General features: G+C 42.4%; 1 protein-coding gene and 1 pseudogene across 4 annotated transcripts in view; one reads left to right on the forward strand and one right to left on the reverse strand.

The window, feature by feature from the left end:
- Positions 1–20,203, forward strand: part of GAREM1 (GRB2 associated regulator of MAPK1 subtype 1) — a 246,699-nt gene that overhangs the window by 37,025 nt on the left and 189,471 nt on the right. Inside the window, exon 1 of one of the 3 annotated variants that reach the window (XM_089305202.1) lies at positions 12,832–13,006. The exons of the other annotated variants lie outside the window; for them this stretch is intronic. The gene's annotated coding sequence lies outside the window, so the exon portion shown is untranslated. Of the gene's footprint in view, positions 1–12,831; positions 13,007–20,203 lie in introns of those variants that run through there. 3 annotated transcript variants of the gene reach the window in all.
- LOC138843999 (olfactory receptor 10J1-like) overlaps positions 1–20,203 on the reverse strand; it is a 49,265-nt pseudogene that overhangs the window by 23,674 nt on the left and 5,388 nt on the right. The gene's annotated exons all lie outside the window — the stretch shown is intronic.

Below are 20,203 nucleotides of genomic sequence, written 5' to 3' on the forward strand. Positions count from 1 at the left end.
GGAACCTGTGAAACATTGGTACCACATTGATCAACTTCTTGTTGTTTGATTGTTTTGGAAGTAGTTGTTCTTTTGAACTACGGCATCTGGCTTGTACTCCCAATTGCCTGTTGTCCCTGTGTGTGAAGTTGGAAAATAAGAACTTTTTCAGTTTCCTCTCATGGAAGATCTCAGCATCCGCATTTGCCTAGGGTGGTGCCAGCTCACGGCTCATGTCTTAACACAATTAAAATAATTAATTAGCATAGTGCCTTTTCTCTTTCATTCGCACAAGGGACCTGGCTTGGGCAATGTATAATTATAATTGTTGTGGGTGAAATGGAGATAATACTTCCTTCCTCATCTGGTGATGATTAGCTGAAATCACCTGGAATTGAATAGTGTGATTCTTTTGGTTATAAAAATGAACATATCAGGGCCAGTAATGTGGCACAGCATATTAAGTTGCTGACCTCATATGAACACTAGATTTGAGTCCTGGCTGCACCACTTATAATCCAGCTCCTTGCTTATGTGCCTGGAAAAGCAGGGGAAGATAGCCCAAGTACTTGGACCTCTGCCACCCATATGGGAGACCCTGAAGAAGTTCCTGACAACAGCCCTGGCTGCTTTGGCTTTTTGGAGAGCAAACCAGCAGATGGAAGATCTCGCTTTGTAACTCTGTCTTTCAAATAAATCTTTAAAATTTTTTCAAAAAATCTTTAAAAATGAAAATACTGTTACTGCTGATAACCTTGAATACTATAGTAATGTTGAGCAATTATTAACACACACACACACACATTATGGGCAAGTTGCTATCCAAGAAATGGAGAGTCCATTTTGGTAACTTTTTTAAAAAATTTTATTTTATTTATTTTTTTATTTGAAAGGCAGAGTTAACAGAGACAGGAGGAGAGGCAGAGAGAAAGAGATCCTCCTTCTGCTAAGTCACTCCCCAAATGGTTGCAACAGCTGGGTATGGGCTGGGCAGAAGCCAGGAGCCTGGAGCTTCTTCCTGGTCTCCCATGTAGGTGCAGGGGCCCAAGGACTGAATTACCAGGCACATTAGCAAGGAGCTGGATCATAAGTGGAGCAGCTGCATCTTGAACTGGTGTGCCTTTGGGATGCTGGCATTGCAGGCAGAGACTTAACTTTTTATGCCACAATGCCAGCCCCTTGGTAACCGTTAACCGTGTATTATTAGTGAACACTAGCTCAATTTTGAAAAGGTGGTGTGTAAATTGTCGAAGATTTCTACTACACAACCCTGTGTTTCAATTTCCTCCTCTGTTATTTGAATTAATTTGTAGGCTGTGGTACCCTGGTGACTGAGCATTTAAAAGTCAGAGCATTTCTGTTGAAGAGCAGCATGCGTTTACCTCAACATTACATTTCCTGGAGTAACATGGTTCTACTACTGAAACAATCATTTGTGAGAGTGATTTTTATCATGCTGCTAGTGCCTTAAGTGTTTTCACTAGAAAAATGAATTTAGCTTAATACCATGTGGCTTGATTCTGGGATTATTTTATATGCTAATTAAATGTTTATGATTAGCTATAGGAATTTTAAACTCTTTAGGAGGTAGAAATGATTTGTTATGCTGTAGTAAGATGATTGAGTATTAGAATCCTACAAGACAAAATCATATTTACACCTCGAACTTGGACTATTTAAGCTAGAAGTCTTGAGCTTTAACCAGTCTACTTGATAGCTTTCATTGGGAGATTTCTGTTCTGTGTTTATAAAGTCAAGAAATTATTAACTCACGAATTCTAAATATTGTCATATGCAGTAATTTTGATGACTTTAAAATTTATGCCATTCATTTTCTTCTTTCATTGTTTTTCAAATAACAAACTGAGTGATGCTATAGGGGAGTAGTACCCCCATTTGGGTGCTGTCAGTCATCATGAGAAACTGTTTGTACACTGCTGTCACGTATGCTGTTTATGAATAGATTTCTATTCATGAAAGATGGTCAGGAATGCCTCTTACAGTTCTTTGACCTTTCTCTGTGTGTGATCCTTAATGAAATTTCTATATCCTTTAAGAATTCTGTCATTCACCTTTTTTATTGATGGATGTAGATTCCTCACCTGCATCTATTAGTCTGCACAGGTGGTGATGCCTGCCTCCAAGCAGATTCCCAGCAGGTAGTGAAGAGACAATGTGAGGAGGTCGGGTTGGATGTCCTGAGCTTGGGTTTGTGGCACAGCCAGGTGGAGATGTCTCCCAGGCAGCTGTTTGCTGTCTGGGGCACCTGGAGATTGCTGAAAGAATCTCCTCCAGACAAGTGACAGATCCAGATTAAAGGTTGCGAAGGTGCTGACGTTGTGGCACAGTGGATAAAGCCAGCCATCCCTTATGGGCTCCAGTTTGTGTCCCAGCTGCTTCACTTCTGATCCAGCTCCCTGCTAATAGCCTGGAAAAAGCAATAGAAGATGGCCCAAGTGTTTGGGCCTCTGCACCCATGTGGGAGACCTGGAAGAAGTTCTTGGTACCTGCCTTTGCCTTGGCCCAGCCCTGCCTGTTGGGGCCCTCTGGGGAATGAACCAGCAGTTGCAAGATCTCTCTCTCTCTCTCTCTCTCTCTCTCTCTCTCCAACTCCTTCAAATAAATAAATCTTTTTTTAAAAAAAATGGGAAGGAAGGCAGATAAGCTTCTAGGAGGAAATGTTACCTGTGCTGTGTGGTCTTCAAGGACAGATGGGAACTGGTCAGCTATAGAGGATCTGCTGTGTTTTCCTTTATCTCTCCATACCTCTTATCCAGATGTGGCCTTCTGTTAATCTTTGAAAGTCATATCCTTTTAAATGTTTGTACCTTAAGAACCATGCGTTCAATGTAGAGTTGTCTGAACCAGCCCAACTGGGAAAGGGGATGGGGTTTTTACCTTGCTATTACTAGCATGGAAGGAGCTGAAGTGAGACTGGGCACTGTTAGGTGCTTGGGATTCCCAGGGATGGGTTGTCCAGCTGGTTTTAGTGTGATCTCTTTTCTTTTGGGACATATTCTCTTGATAATTATCCCTTATGTGATAATTATATCCGAATCAGAATACATCAGGAAATTCCTAGTTACTCACAAATATGCCGTGGAATTGTTGCTGTGCTTTGCTATTTGGCATGACCATAGAGTCACCTCATTGGAACCACAGAAGGCCTTTTATTTTGCCACCCAAGCCAGATAATTGACATGTGTACAGACTAAGGCTCAAAGAGCCATTGTCATGGAGCTAACACACAGCAAGACTTGAGACCCCAATTCTGACCACTATGCTGTTTGTACACAGTAGATTACCTTTTAAGACTTTATTAATAGCTTTTTGAGGAATAGTTCATAACCATAAAATTCACCCTTTCGAGCTACACAGTTCAGTAGCTTTTAGTAAATTTACACAGTTGTGCAGCCATCACTGCTGTCTTATTCCAGAGTATTTTTGTCACTAGTAAAAGAAACTTTGGATCCATTAATAGTCACTCCTCCTTCTTCCCCCTCTGTATTGCCTGGCAACCACTAAACTCTTCTTCTATGTGGACATTTTGCTTATCCTGGACATGTTGTATATACAGAATCATACAATATGTGGTCTTTTTTACTGGCTCCTTTTACTTAGCCAAATATTTTCATGATTAAGCATATTATAGCATGTATAAATAATTCCTTAGTTTTCATGGCTAAATAATATTCCATTACGTGAACCTAACCCATTTTATCAGCTGGCAGATATTTGGATTGGGCTGTTATGAATACTGGTGATAGGAACATTTGTGTCCAAATTATTGTATGAACATTTTTTTTATTTCTCTTGGATATAAGAGTCTGGGTCTAATCTATATGCAATTATTTAAGGGACTACCATACTGTTTTCTAAAATGTGCTGTTTTACATTCACACAATATATAAGATTTCAATTTCTGCACATCCTTATTTTCTGTTTTGATTTCATTCCTTGCAGCAGGTATGAGGTGTTATCTTACTGTCATCTTGATTTGCATTTCTAATGACTAATGATGTTGAGCATCTTCTCATTTACCTGTTGCTGTTTGTGTAACTTCTTTGGAGAAATGCTTCCTGAAAGTGTTTGCTCTGTTTTAAATTGGGTTATTTATCTTTGTTGTTGAGTTGTAAGAGCCCCTTGTGTATTCTGGATATAAACCCTTCACCAGAGAAATGTCTTTGCAGATATTTACTGCCATTATGTGGGGTATCTTTCACTTTCTTGATAGTATCATTTGAAGCACAAAAAATTTTTATTTGGTGAAGTCCAGTTTATTTTTGCCTTTTCCCACTTGTGCCTTTATTTCACGTATAAGAAACCTTTGCCAAATTCAAGGTGATAAAGATTTACTCCTAGAGTTTCCAAGAGTTTTATAGTTTTAGTTCTTACATTTTGGTCTTGGATCCATTTTGAGTTGATTTTTTTGTATTGATAACTGATAACTTTAATGATGAATCATCTGTGTTTTTCAGCTGTTTTAAGTATTTCTGATGTTTCAGTCCATGTGAAATTACATGAAAAGTTTCAAGAAAAACTTTATATTTTTCATCTTTCTCTGTCTTATGTTTGGCCCTTTGGGGGAATCTACTTACGGACATGGAGTGATTCATTTTAATTTTTTTTAACCTAGTGCTATTGTGAATTGAAGAATACACATATTCTCTTTTACAGTAGCAAATACAAGTCAGTGTAGTGCTGAAGGCTCTTGCTCTGTTAACCTGAACAGTTGGTCTCTGTTCTAGAACAATATCTTCATTTTCTGAGAACATTTGTTTGGGATCTTTCAATGAAAGCATCTCTCTTCCCATCAGCCTCTTATCTGCACAATGAACAAAGCTGCCGAGGAGAGGGCAAAAGCTTAAGACATGCAGGTGACTGGGAGTCCGCCACATCCCGTAGGCTGTGAGTGCTGAAAATCAACATCAAACCAGAGCTGAGCCTGGTCAACGTCACAGTCTGTTCTCCTCCTCGAGTAATATGCCATCGAGTTTTATGAAAAAGACATGGTTTTAAAAATTTTTTTGTATTATGACAGGATATTTTTCTCATTCTTTAATGTTTCATTCCACATTCAGTGACGTTGCTTCTTGTCAATAGCATGTCTTAAAATTAAATGTCAAAATCTCTTAAAAATTTACATTGTATTAGAAAGACCTTCTGCCATCATCAGATATCACATGTTAAATAAAAATTGAAATGCAATTTTTGCAATGAGTCTCATTAATCGGTATTTTTTAATTATTTTGGTTCACTTTGCTTTTCATGTTAAAAATTTTTGTCATGAATAGTGTAGTTTTACACTTCTTGGTAATAAATGTAAAAATTGAGAACCATCTGATAAACACTGCCATAGTTGTGATATAAAGGGTAATGGATATTATATAAAGCCATAAACTAGTTTACTTAGCAGTGTTAAATAGAACAGATTTGCATTGGAATTTTTTTTTTTTTTTGGTTTCAAGGGTAGATCAATAATTATTTTCATGTAGCAGCTCAGTAATTTGGTGTTTGACACAGCCGCGCCTAACACTTCAGAGGGATTTTGACTAGGAAAACAAATTACAGTTTGCACCTGCTTTGAATATGCCAGCAACAGCTTCTAGCCACATGGGGTTGCATTCTGTGGCTAGTTGTGAATTGCTTGGAACTGCTGTTGCAGTAACCTTCCCAGGGACTTAGTTGGCTGCACCCAGGACAGGAAGTTTGCTGTCTTTTGGAATGTAGCAAAAATATTGGCATATTGTTTCTGCAGATGACTTTAGGGGCGTTTTTCCTTTCTTGCAGAGTTGGAAGTGTGGGCTGTAAATGGAGAGATTTGCCATGTGTGTTGTCTGGTGTCCAGAGAAGGAGCTCTTTGAGATTCAGATCTGATTACAGAAACAGGGAGTCAAGCTGCAGTAAGGGGCTGCTTTTGTTTCTGGTTATAAGGGAAAGTATGTTTACGAGATGCGTGTGTCTGGGTGATCAGTCATTTCATACTAGCAGAAGACCCGACCATACAAGTGTAAGTAACATGCTTGGGTACGGTAGGTATTAGCAGCTCTGCTCATCTGCTCTGACTTTGTTTCAAAAACAGTCTTCTTGATTGCTAGGAACACTTCACATTGGCTGAGGTTTTACTTGCTACCACGTAGTGTGCTTTGTTTAACTGTTATTCAATCCTCCTAACAACTATAGCAGAGTGAAGTACTGATGTTAGCTCCATTTTTCAGGGAATTCTGGAGGCTGTCATTGAAGTCTTATTGCCAGTCCACACATGACCTAAGTTTTCACCCGAATTTGGGGAAACAATAAAAATACTCTTAGTTAAAATATAGTTTTCTATATATTTAAATATTTATGATCTGAGAACTTGTTTCTATACCTCTAGGCTTTCTTATAGGGTCTTTTTCTCCCAGAAAAAATAAGGAATTAGTGTCCTGGCATCCCTTTAAGGCTCTGAGACAACTTCTGCTAACTATGATGGGAAGCTCTGTATTAAATCTTAAGAAAGCCTCCGTTGTAAGTGGAACTGTTATTTTATATATGCTTAATAAAGGGGGAAGAGATGACAGACTCTAACATAGCTTTTTAACACATAAAATTGCATTTCATGCTTGTTAAATAACCTCTTGGAGACATACAGACATCGATTTTTCATTCTTGGGCCCAGTTCAGCAACAATATGTACGTGAAGGAAGAGTTCCCTAAGCTCCTTTCCATTCACAGCTGAACTCTTGGGCGTGGCTTTTCCTCTCGGCCGTGCAGGTCATCCTCCTCCTTCTGCACAATGTGGTCCTCTGTGCCACCCGGAGCATTGTTGATGCAGCGTTGCTTAGGAATGCCACTGCTGTCTCCCGGATTTTCTTCCAGGCTGCCAGCAGCCATTCGACAGCTTTAATGTGTGTGCATGCTCAAGCAGTAAGGAAACACCACAAACCCCCCTTGGCAGCGGTGACTGTAAAATACATCCCAGTTTTGGAGATTTATCTTGGAACCAAAATTTAGTATTGTAATGTTAGAAGAGGTAAAATCAAGTCCCAGACTTCTTGACTTCATTACCTGTAATGAGGTTTATCATTCCATTACCTGAATGTGCTTGTGCTAATTATTACTAACGGTAAGGAAGTACAGACAATGTACTAATTATGGTGTTAAGCAGAGCTGGTTGGTAATTCTGTCTTGAGAATTTGGCCTGGGGCAGGTCGGAGGGTTGGAGGGTGGCGTTATAGCACAGTGGGTTAAGCCACTGCTTGGAATGCCAGCATCCCATAGCAGAGCACTGGTTCCAGTCCTGCTGCTCTAATTCTGGTCCAGCTCCCTGCTAATGTGCCTAGGAAAGCAAAGAAAGATGGCCTAAGTAGGGTGTCCCTGGCACCCACATAGGTGACCCAGATGGAGTTCCAGGCTCCTGACTTTGGCCTTGCCCAGACCTGGCTATTATAGCCATTTGGGCAGTGAACAGTGGATGGGAGATATCTGTGTGTGTGTCTCTCTCTCTCTTTCTGTTGCTCTGCCTGTCAAATAAATTAATTAAATAAATTGTTAAAAAAAAAAAAAAAAGAGGGGCGGGGAATTTGACTTAGGAAATACCCATAGCCAGGGAATCTGAAGCTAAAATATCACGACATAGAGAAGAACCAAAAGCCCATTGTACCATGTAGAACTTGGGTGATCTTAAACACTTTGTTAACTTTCTGTGCATGCTTTTCTTCTTCTGTAAAAAGGAAGGGTGATAATTATCACCTGAGGGCTTTTTAATTTAATGAGTTAATATCTGTGGAGCCTTTAAAATGGGGGCGGGGGTGGTAAGGGTGAAGCCTGTGAGATCATCTGATCTGGCCCTGCCAGGCCAAATGCAGATGGGACTTTAAAGTCAGTAAATCTTTAACAGGCTCATTTTTAAGTTGATCATTTTGTATGGTCCACAAAATGATGTTATAAATATCTAGGTGGCCCTTGGCGGAAAAAAAAAAAAAAAGGATTCCCCACCCCTGCTAAAGCATTTCTTGATATGCTAGAAATTGATATAAATTTTGAGGCCAGCATGTGGCACAGTAGGTTAAGCCTTCACCTTCAATGATGGCATCCCATATCAGAGTGCTGGTTAAAATCCCAGCTGCTCTGTTTGCTGTCCAGTATTTGAATATTTGGATATCCAGTATTTGCTCCACTTGCTATCCCAAGTATTTGGCCTCTGCCACTCTTACAGAAGACCAGGATAGAGTGCCTAGCTCTTGGCTTCCGCTTGGTCCAGACCTTGCCGATGTAGTCATTTGGGGAGTCAGCCAGCAGATGGAAGATCTGTCTGTTTGTCTGTCTCTTGCTCTGCCTTTCAAATAAATGCTCTTTTAAAAAATGATATTAGTGTCAAATAAATTAGTAAACAAGTGACTGATATCATCAAGAAGTTAGGAATAAGCATAGCAGGCAAGCCAGCAGAGGGAGGAGAATGGCTTAGATGCGCAGAAACAGCATGGGGACAGCCTTGTTGGCCATCAGGAATGAGTCAGACTCTAGGCAGCTTCTAGAGCCACCTTCTTCCCTACTGAGGGGCCTAACAGTGGGAATCAGTGGCAGAAGGGGGATGAGGGAAGGGAGCGCGAGAAAGAATGGAGGTCTGTAGCTGATGGTGGCTGGCAATTACTGTTGCAGAGGCTCCACTATCCAACATTGCCCTCACTCAGTGCCATCAACCTCTGACCTCTGGTATTCTTAGCAAAAATATCTTCAGTCTTTAAAATTGTTATTTTTTTAAGACTGTTTGGTCACCCTGTTACCTTGCTACACAGCATTTCCACAGCTTCCTCAATATCTTGTTTTGTCCAGAAATGACCAGGATAAGGCCCAGCATGCAGGGATGTACATCCACTGGGCCCTCTGGAGTTGGAGAGGTTTGACCGGGCTGGAGAAATCTCCGGAAGCTTCGCCTTATCAGAAACAGATTCACCTAAGCAATTGTGGGCAGCTTATCCTTACACAGTGTGCCTGCCTGGACTTCCTATCTGTGGGACAATTCCATGCTTATCTGATGACAACCTAGCATAGAACCAAGATTCCCATTCTCATGTAATCCTGTGTGTGTCCTCTCCTTTCTTGGGGGCCAGAACTCTTTTTTTTCTCTTCTCTGAATGAGTTCTTCATGTTAAATAATTGGAGTTGTGACCGCAGGATGAAGAAGGTGGACTTTAGAGTTGTAGTGACCTGCCCTCCCGTGGCTGGCAAGCCTTCGGAGGATGTCTGTGGAATAGGAACACCTAGTATCTGCTCCAGAGTGCTACCGTGAGCGTCCTGTGCACTTGTGTCCTTTAAGCTCATGGGGTCTTGAAATAGTAGTGTCTGCTCAAAGAAGGCATTAAAACTTGGTTGGAATTAGAGTGGTGGCATGGACTGGGAATCAGCTGGGAGCCTTTTTGAAGCCCCGTGTACCTCTCCCTCCTTGTCCTTAAATAAGCCACTGTTACTCCTGGGAGTAAGTGTAGAGGGACAGAAAGCAAAGCTGTGTCGCCTCCCTTCATCTTCCTCCACTTCCTGAAGCACCTGTTTGCAGGACTGTGCCTCCAATTTAGGCCCCCCTCGAGGCAGCTGCACTCTTATTTCTGGGTTAATTCCTTTAAGACATTTATTGGCAGTCACAAGTATCTTGAAAGCAATCTTGGAAGGTGGGACTATAATAGTTTTCATTTTATGGATAAGAAAACTGAGATTCAGCAGTTAGGCCACTGCCCAAAGATAAAAGATAAGCACCATTATATACTTCTATCAGCGGAAGTGCTTTGTTTTCATGTTGAAGGTAACTTATCAGAATGAGAATTTGACATGCTTTTGTCCTTCATGCTCCTTTATCAAGGGTTTTGGAAAGAGTGGAGGGTGTCCCTGCCCCTTACCCTTCCCTCCCTATAGGTCACAGCTCCCTGAGGGGAGGAGTCAGTTTGGTAATGGTTTCAGCTGCCTTGGGCAGAAGGGACCTGTGGAGGAGCTAGCTGTCATCACTGGAGCCAGGCAGGCGGCCAAGGTGAGGACAGTGTGAGGACTTAGGGAGACCTGCTGAAGGAAGTTCATGGATTGTAGCCATCAGTTCCCAGGGCTGCTGCACATCTCAGGACTGTGGCTCACATGACAGGCTAGCTTTATAGCAGCGCAAAAAGACTTTCACCACTAGATAAAACCTGTTTATTTTCAGCTTTTGTTCATATAATATATTGTATGCTGTATACTCTAATATTTCTATTTATCTTATATTTTTATTTATTCGTTTGAGAGAGGCAGACTGAGGTCCCATCTGCTGTTTCACTCCCCAAATACCTGCAACAGCTAGGTCTGGGCCAGGGCCAATGTCAGGAGCTGGAAACACAATCCAAGTCTCTCACATAGTTGCAGGGACCCACTCACTTGAGCCATCCCTACTGCTTCCCAGGGTCTAAATTAGCAGGATGCTGGAGTGAGGAGCTGGATCCAGGAATCGAACCCAGGCACTCCAGTACGGGATGCAGTCATCCCAACTGCCAGGGCTAAATGCCCACTCCCCTTTTGCAAAGTACAGAAATGGTAGCTAAAGTTAATTTGTTTCCTAATATAAAAAATATATAAAAATATAAAAATGGAGGGGTATGGGGTCCTCATAATTTTGATGGAAGCAGTAATTTTGGTCAATGAATTATTTTTCTGTTAGGTGTGGATAGTGCTGGGCTGTGGTTAGTTTGAACTACTGGGTATTACTTTACCATTTTAAAGAGAACAGTTCAACTGTTTTTAGATGAAGTATCATAAAAATAATAAACAGTGCTTCAAAGTAAGCTCAGTCTCCCTAGTTGAAGAAGGTGAAGAGCATAAGAATTAAATAAAAGCACGTTTCTAAGTAATTTAAATTGGAAACATTGTCTAAAATGTCCATTTTCTGGTACTTATGTTGGATTTCGAGACCAACCACAGTAGCATCATTTCTCCCATTTTCCTTTGAAGCCACCTTGTTTGTTTTCTGTAGGTAAAGCTGTTTCCATGGCCGGAGGCTTCCTCAGTGGCCTTCATTTGGGGGTTTTCAGTTACTTGACTGTCATCATCCTTGGTGCTCACTTCTTTATCTCTAAGGGCTCCTAGAAATCAGTTTCCACGGGCATCTCTGGCCTGGACAACACCAGAGACCTTGAAATACCCCTGGAATGTTTGTAGACCAGAAGTTGCCTCTCCTCTCCTTTTCTAGTATAGAACCGCTTTCAGTCACGGTGTTTAACCCTTTACTAGTGTTCTCCTTCAGTACCCCACACGATACAGCATGCTGGGCTCTCACTAGGTGATGAGCTGACCCTGTCCTCGTCCTACGGCGGAAGGGGCAGCAGGAGGAAGCAAGCACAAGAGGTGGTGTATGTGTGCTTCTCAGAGTCTTTGCTGAGTAATGGTTGAAATATAGCTGGTGCCCAGTGTGTCCTGGCTCTGTCTGCTGCTATTTTCACTGCAACACATTGCTTAGGTTGGTTACTTATTTGTTACCCAGCTGTCACTTTTGTCAGATTACATATCGTTATATAATGGCTTCATAATCCACATGTGAAGGAACCTTGTGCTGTGGTCACTGTCGCTTGACCCACACATTAAAGGCTTACCATGTGCAGACGTGCAGATGGGAGCTGTGCACATCATTTCTCATGGAATTCTGTGATAACCTTTAAAGTCGATTTCACATCCGTTAGCTCAAGAGATAAGGCTTGCTTCAGGTCCCATAGCTAGTAAGCAGTTCAAAGTGAGTCTCTCGATTTTATCAGTTTTAAATCTGCAATGTCAAGTCAACATAAGGTGCTTTTCTTAAACTGCTTGTATTATCCGGCTTTACTATACTTTAAACATAAAATTCAAGGGAAACTGCTGATATGGAAGATAATCTCACTTTCCCTGCTTCATCAGATAATGAATTGTGTAAAAAGAACAACGAAATTTGGCTACAAAGGTCTTTTAATTTTATAACATTTTACCCAGAATTTAAGTTCCCAACTATTAATTTGAAGCTTCTTTTTAAAATTAAACATTTGTTCCAGTGTCTGGTTTTATTTTTACAATTTTTATTTTTCTTTATTTGAGAGGGAGACATTTTCATTCCACTTGTTTACTCTCCAAAGGTTCACAATAGCCAGAGCTGGGCCAGATCAAAGCCAGGAGCCTGGAATGCCAGCTGGGTCTTCCAGTTATTTGAGTTGTCACCTGCTGCCTCTCAGGGTGCAGATTAGCAGGAAGGTAGACTTGGAAGTGGAGCCTGGGCTCCAACCCAGTCACTCCAGTATAGAGTGCAGGCATCCCAACTGGCATCTAAATGATGTGTCAAACGCCTACCCCTTTACATTAAATTTTTAAACAATTCTATTTATTTGAGAGGCAGAGACAGTGTAAGAGAGAAAGTGTGTGGTCCTGCCTGCAGGTTCACTCTCCAAATGCCTACAACAGCCTGGGTTGGGCTAGGCCAAAGCCAGGGCCAGGAACTCAGTCCAGGTCTCCCTCATATGTGGTAGGAATGCAGTGACTTGAGCCATCATCTGTGCCTCCCAGGATTTGCATTAGCAGGATTCTAGAGGCTGGAATTGGAGCTGGAGACGAGAGTCAAAGCCAGACACTTTAATATGGGATGCAGATGTGAGGCAGATTGCCTGCTCCCTGAAGGTGAGAAGAATATAAATAAGTGTCCTCTTCTTACTGTGGTCATTGTTTTTCTTACTTGTGAATCGCTAGATTTAAGCCATTGCAAGTTACACATACAAATGTGTGCAAGATTAGTAAGTCAGAGCTGTGGGGAGCAACTGAGACTAGACTAAATTACTGGAACTAGGACTAATTCTATGCATCTGATCTCCCACAATATGGCGCTGAGAGAGAGCAAACAACTTCTACCCAGCTGCCTTGCCAATTTGACTAACAAGTGGCAGGAGCTGATCCTGCTCATGATTGGAGGAGAGCAGCGTGCTCGGCGTGTGGGCAGCAGAGCGTGGATTGGTGGAAGAGGACTATAAAGGAGGAGGGAGACAACATGCACCAGGAACATCTGAGGAAAACATCTGAGGTACGTCTGAGCAGCCCCTGAGAGAGCCGGCCGGCTGTGTGCCGCTCCTCCGCGGAAGCGGGGAAAGCGGCGGGGGTGCCGCCCCTCCGCGGAGGCGGTGGGGGCAGGCAGCTAACCCAGGACAGCGTCGTTCCTCCGCCAGTGGGGGACCGGCAGCAAACCCGGGAAGGGCCGGGCAGAAAGAACAGCGCAGGGTCTAGTGTCGTTCCTCTGCAAATGGGGGAGCGACAAGAGCTACAGTAGTTGCAGGAGTGTAAAGGTCTAATGATGCTGTGCTCTGTGTTGTTCTACTTAATGCACTTGACCTTCAGAGGTTCTCTGTAGATGGCTCTCTTACGCAGGCTGGTTCTGGGCAGCATCTCTCACAGCCCTTTTCATCTTCCCCAGCCTTGAAGTTCTTGCATGGAAACCACTAATCTAAAACCTCTTCTACCACCATCTTTCCTTTATCATTTAACAAGTTAATTAGTTCTGCCTTACAACATCTTTCTACATATATCATTGTCATCCCCTTTGATCCCTTTCACTCCCTGTTAGCCTCTGAAGTTTTGCCCTTTATCTGAAGAAAATTACTGTTTTCATCAGATGCGGTAAATATAGAGACTTTGAAATTAGTCATACCTGAGATTGAAATTCAGTTCTGCTCAACTATGAAATTTAAGGTACCATTTTTTTAACTTGTAAAAATGGGCTAATGGGCCGGCGTTGTGGCTCACTTGGCTAATCCTCTGCCTGCGGCGCTGGCACTCCGGGTTCTAGTCCCGGTTGGGGTGCTGGATTCTGTCCCGGTTGCACCTCTTCCAGGCCAACTCTGCTGTGGCCCGGGAAGGCAGTGGAGGGTGGCCCAAGTGCTTGGGCCCTGCACCCACATGGGAGACCAGGAGGAAGCACCTGGCTGCTGGCTTCAGATTGGCGCAGCGCACCGGCTGCAATGTTCTGGCCATAGCGGCCACTTGGGGGGTGAACCAACAGAAGGAAGACCTTTCTCTCTGTTTCTCTCTCTCACTAACTCTGCCTGTCAAAAAATGAAAAAGAAAAAAACCAGGGCTAATGATACTTTCCTAACAAGGATTTGCTGATATCATACAGGAAAAACACCGAAAGTACCTGGCACACTGTAGACACTCAAACGTGAATCTGTGTCGCCTCTGTGCTGTACCCCTTCTCAGGTTCCATGTGTCAAATCAGATGTAATAGCTCTTCAGAGGAGGCATGAGATTTATGCCTATAGCAATATCTTTCTCCTTAAATTTACCATGTTTCTTCATTGACCATTTTTTCAAACTCCCCTAGCCCACCTCCCCTCCCCCCCCCTTTTTTTTTGCAAGGCAAGGAGACACAGAGAGCGTGAGGGAGAGAGGGAGAGAGAGAGAGAGAAAGAGAGCAATTTTCCATCTACTGGTTGCCTCTCCAAATGCCCAAATGCCCACAGTGGCCAGAGCTGGGCTAGGCTGAACCCAGAAGCCAGAATATAATCCAGGATTCCATGTAGCAGGAACCTTAGCTTCTTAAGCCATCATGTGGTACCTGCCTCCCAGGATGTGCATAAGCAGGAAGCTGGAATCAGGAGCAAAGCCAGGACTTGAACTCAAGCAACCTGATGCCGGCAGTGGGCATCCCATCCAGCATCTTGACCACTACATCAACTGTCTGCTAACCCAATGTAATTTTTAAGTTACAGTTGCAGCTATTCAGGTACTCCCAAAAGTTTGTGAAAATTGAAGGTAAGGTAAGTTCCTTTTGAGGGCAAAATTTTTTAAAATCCATGTATGATTTTTTTATAATATGTATTTTTACCATTTTTTTTTAAATATACTTGTACTCACCAAACTCTAGACTTTATTTGGGTGTTACAAGTTTTTTTCCACTACTTACAATTTTTTTCTATTTTAATCTGGTATCCTACTCTGCGTTTGGTTATCTTGCTGCCTTAGACTTCTTTAGTTTATGACAAGTCCTCAATCTCCTTGTCATGATTCTGACACCTTAGAAAAATTCTGGTTATGTATTTTTCAGGATGTGGCACGCTGTGATGGTTTCTGACAGCTGTGTTGAGGTTGTGCATTTCTGGGCAGGGCGACACAGAGTCAAACTGATGTGCTCTCTGTAGTGCAATACTCGGGGGGCAGGTGGTGTTCACCTTAATGACTAACTCAAGCTGGTCTCTGCCTTTCTCTCGTGAAAAGTTACTTCTGCTCACTGAGTAGTTAATACACACTTGGGGGGAGAGACTTCAAGCCATGCATATATGCTGATTCTCTTTAAACCTTGCATACTCATTCTAGCATTCAGCTGTGGGTCTTGCCTGTGGCGATGGTACGGTGATGTTCTGGTGGGAATTTTCCATTTCCCGCCTTCCTTCTACATGTATTAATTGGAAGTCTTCTGTAAGGAGCATTGGTCTTCTCCCGTATTTATTACTGTGAATTTGTATCAGTATGACTTGTGAGTATTTATTCTCGGGGTTTAAAATCCAGGTTTCTTCCTCTTTACTTCCTTGCTTGGGTTGCTCCAGCTTTGGCCACGGGGAGCACTCAGTTTGGTTTCCGTGTCCCACAGAATGCCTCCATCTTATTGTTTTTCTAGTACTTTTGTGTTTTCTGACATAAGATACTTCAGGCTCATTTTCTGGTTTTCCTGCCTCAATGCTGGAATCATCTGCTTCTCCAAAAAGCCCTGATTTCTTTTGGAGATCCTTGCATTATGTGTTTTTATTGTGACTGGAATATCATTGTTTCCAGACCTCCCAACTAAGATAGGAAATACCTGTCTTTATAATGACAAGTGTACCCCCTCTCTCTATGTATATATGTACATGTACATGTATAAACATACGCACACATAACATTATATTCTGTATCCATCTATTTGTATATAGACTAAGGAGTTCACACTGTATAACTCTGATTGATATGTAATAGGACCACAAAGTTTTTTTGAAATTTTACTTTGCTTATTTGTAATATTTTTCTCCAGCAGTGAGAAGTTGACTTTCATTATCAAAAACCAGTTGACCATGTTTGGGTGGATCTATTTTTGTATTTTCTTTTCTACTCCTTTGATCTCTGTGTCCACTCACCGATACCACAGAGTCTTGATTATAGTGAGCCTTAAAAGCAGATAGTGTATGTTCTTCAACTTTTTTCTGATTAAAAATTGTTTGACTATTGTAGCTGCTTCCCTTTCCCAGTATATGTGAAAATCAGCTTGTCTATATCTGAAAAAAAAAAACCTACTAGGTTATTAATTATAATTGCATTTATTCTGTGAATGTTCTGGGGAGAATTGACAACTATAATGAGCTTTCAATCCATGAACATGCTATGTTTCTTCATTTCTTTCAATTTCCTTGGAGGGTTTTGTCATTTTCAGCTTATGGATCCAGAACTTACTTTATTAAATTTATATGTAAGTACTTCTTTGTTTTTCTGGACTACTGTAAATGTTATTATATTTTCTTTTTTTATATTTTTGACAGGCAGAGTGGACAGAGAGAGAGACAGAGAGAAAGGTCTTCCTTTGCCGTTGGTTCACCCTCCAATGGCCGCCGCGGCCAGCGCGCTGCGGCCGGCACACCGCGCTGATCCTATGGCAGGAGCCAGGAGCCAGGCACTTCTCCTGGTCTCCCATGGGGTGCAGGGCCCAAGCACTTGGGCCATCCTCCACTGCACTCCCTGGCCACAGCAGAGAGCTGGCCTGGAAGAGGGGCAACCGGGACAGAATCCGGCGCCCCAACTGGGACTAGAACCCGGTGTGCCGGCGCCGCTAGGTGGAGGATTAGCCTAGTGAGCCGCGGCGCCGGCCTATATTTTCTTCCTTCCTTCCTTCCTTCCTTCCTTCCTTCCTTCCTTCCTTCCTTCCTTCCTTCCTTCCTTCCTTCCTTCCCTCCCTCCCTCCCTCCCTCCCTCCCTCCCTCCCTCCCTCCCTCTTTCTTTCTTTCTTTCTTTCTTTCTTTCTTTCTTTCTTTCTTTCTTTCTTTCTTTCTTTCTCTCTCTCTCTCTCTCTCTCTCTTTCTCTCTCTCTTTCTCTCTCTCTCTTTCTCTCTTTCTCTCTTTCTCTCTTTCTCTCTTTCTCTCTCTCTTTTTTTTTTTTTTTACATTTGAGAGACAGAAAGCTCCTGGTGTCTGCTGATTTCCTCTACAACTGCCCACAATGACTAGGGGTAGGCCAAGATCAAAGCTGGGAGCTTGTGGTCTCCCACGTGGGTGGCAGAGTCCAACTACTTGAGCCATCAGTACTGCCTCCTAGAGTCTGAATTATCAGGAAGCTAGAATTAGGATGCTGGTTAAGACGCTTGTACCCCCACATCTGGATGCCTGGGTTCAAGTCCTGGCTCCACTCCTAATTCTAGCTTTTAGCTTGTGTGCACCCAGTGAGGCGGCAGGTGATGGCTCAGGTAGATGGGTTCCTGCCACCCACGTCGGAGACCTGGATTGAGTTTCTGCTCCTGGAATCAACCTGGCCCATTCCCAGCTATTACAGCCATCTGGGGAATGAACCAGCAGATACGAGATCTTTGTCTTGCAAGTGGATAAATAGAATGTTTTTACAAATAAAAACACTTGCAAGATTCTCTTCCTAGTTCTAACACTCTATGGAATTGGTGTTATTGGTGTTATTTTTCTTTATATGTTTGGTAGAATTTGCCAGTGAAGCTAACTAGGCTTTCAGATTTCTTTTCTGTGGAAAGTGATCTAAGTACAAATTTCATTCTGTCCGTAGAAGGCGGTTCATGTTGTCTGTTTCTTCTTCAGTGATTTCGGTAGTTGTGATGTTTTAGAGGTTGTCCCATTTCATCTAAATTGTTTGCGTAAGTGATTCTTAGTGTTACCCGTGGTATTATTATTTATTTATTTATTTATTTATTTATTTATTTTTTGACAGAGTGGACAGTGAGAGAGAGAGACAGAGAGAAAGGTCTTCCTTTGCCGTTGGTTCACCCTCCAATGGCTGTCGCGGCCGGCGCGCTGAGGCTGGTGTACCGCGCTGATCCGATGGCAGGAGCCAGGCACTTCTCCTGGTCTCCCATGGGGTGCAGGGCCCAAGGACTTGGGCCATCCTCCACTGCACTCCCTGGCCACAGCAGAGAGCTGGCCTGGAAGAGGGGCAACCGGGACAGAATCCAGCGCCCCGACCGGGACTAGAACCCTGTGTGCCGGCGTTGCAAGGCGGAGGATTAGCCTAGTGAGCCGTGGCGCCGGCCCTGTGGTATGTTTTTACTGTCTTTAGATCTTCAGCTTTTTAATATTGATGATTTTTGGCGTTCCTCCTTTTTTGTCAGAGTGACTAGAGATTTGTCAATTTTATTGATCACTTCAGAGGATTAATTTTAGAATTTATTTTTCTTTTTTGTTTGGTTTTAATTTCATTTATTCTTTTATTTCTTTCCTCTTAATATTTTTAAATTTATGCCCCTATTTCCTAATTTCTGTATTGGGCTTATTGCCCTTTTTTTAGTTTCTTAATTAGAAGTTCAGATTATTCATGTGAGTCCTTTCTAGATATATACTACAAGCATTTAATGTTACAGATTTATCTCTAATCACTGCTTTCATAGCATCTCACATACACAGAAAATCCAAGGTGTTACAGCTTTTGCTTTTAAGTATCATATGTATTTTAATAAATTAAAAGAGGAAAAACAATCTGTTACAATCATTTATTTACCATTTTGGTTGTCTTTTCATTCCTGGGTTCCTGGTTTCCTTCTGGTGTCATGTCATTTCTATCTGAAGATCTTTCTTTGGCATTTCTTTAGGATAAGAGATTTCTCTCTTCATTTTTCTTCATCTGAGAATGTCTTGATTTCACCTTAATTTGGAAGGATATTTTGGGAGGCAGAATTCTGGATTGACAGATCTTTCTTTCAGGATTTGATAAGTGTTGTTTTATTTCTTTTTGGCCTCTCTGATTCCTTTTTTTAAAAAAATTATGTTTATTTGTATTTAAAAGATAGGAGGAGGAGGGGAGAAAGAGATCCATCTTCCATCCACTGGTTCACTCTCCAAATGGCCGCAATATCTGGGTGGTGAGCAGACCAAAGCCAGGAGCTAGGAGCTTCTTCTGGGTCTCCCCCATGGGTACAGAGGCCCCAGTGCCTGGACCGTGTTCAGCTGCTTTTCCCAGGCCAGCAGCAGGGTGCTGGATCAGAAGTGGAGCAGCTAAGAGTCTAACTGGTGCCCATATAGGAATGCAGGTGGAGATTTAACCTGCTGTGCTACAGTGCAGGCCGAAGCCTTGGTGATTTCTGATGAAGAAATCAATATCATTTGAGTCATTGTTTTCCCATAAATGTCATTCCAATCCAGCTACTTTCCGGATTTCTCTTCTTTGGCTTTTGTATTCAACAGTTTGTGATGTGTCAGAGCATGGATTTCTCTAACCTTATCCTCTGGTATTTCCTGAGATTTATGAATCTGTAATTTTGTACCTTTTGCTAGGTTTCAAAAACTTTCAACCATTCTTTTTTTTTTCTTCTTCTTTCTCTTTGGGCTCTCATGACATGAATATTAGACTTTTGGTGATAATTCTGTAGTGTCCTGAGGACTTGTCTATTTCTTTTCTTTAATCTTTTTTCCTTTCATGCTTATGTTGGATCATTTCTATTGATTTATCTTAAGATTTACTGACTTTGACCTCTGTCTCTGATCTGACATCTGTGTGTACCACCCACTAGTCAGTTTTGGTCTGAGGTAGTGGCCCTGAACCTGTGGCTCGGTTCTCAAAGCATTTGGTAGGTTAAGGTCAGCTCCATGCATGTGGAGCTCAGGAGTTCGTGTGCAGCTTTCTGGGATGACTCTGTTCAACCCCTCCTCTCTGTGATGTCCCTGAGATTTTCTGCTCTTTAGGACCTCCTTCCCAGTCCACTGGCCAAAAAGTCAAAGCTTTGATTTTTTTTTTCCTCTGCCCTGAACTCCCTGCATCCAGGGTCAGGTAGCAAGAGGACAAGAGATCACAAAAAAAAAAAAAAAAAAGGAGGCAACAGTGATTTACCCCATATCCTCGGGGTCATAACTTCTCTGGTCAGGGAGGATTCCCTTCCTGCAGAGTTGTAGGACCCTGCTCAGCTGTTGCCACCACTGTCACTGCCGCTGGATTGTCTGAAGACACCCGTGTGCTGCTGTGTCGCCTTTCTGCCCTCTTCTCCACCCTGCCTGCTCCGGTTTACTTCTTGGAGTCCTCAGAATGGTGCCTTCA

Source organism: Oryctolagus cuniculus, chromosome 10 (assembly GCF_051225735.1).
Source record: "Oryctolagus cuniculus isolate XC-2025 breed Fujian yellow rabbit chromosome 10, ASM5122573v1, whole genome shotgun sequence".
NCBI lineage: Eukaryota > Metazoa > Chordata > Mammalia > Lagomorpha > Leporidae > Oryctolagus > Oryctolagus cuniculus.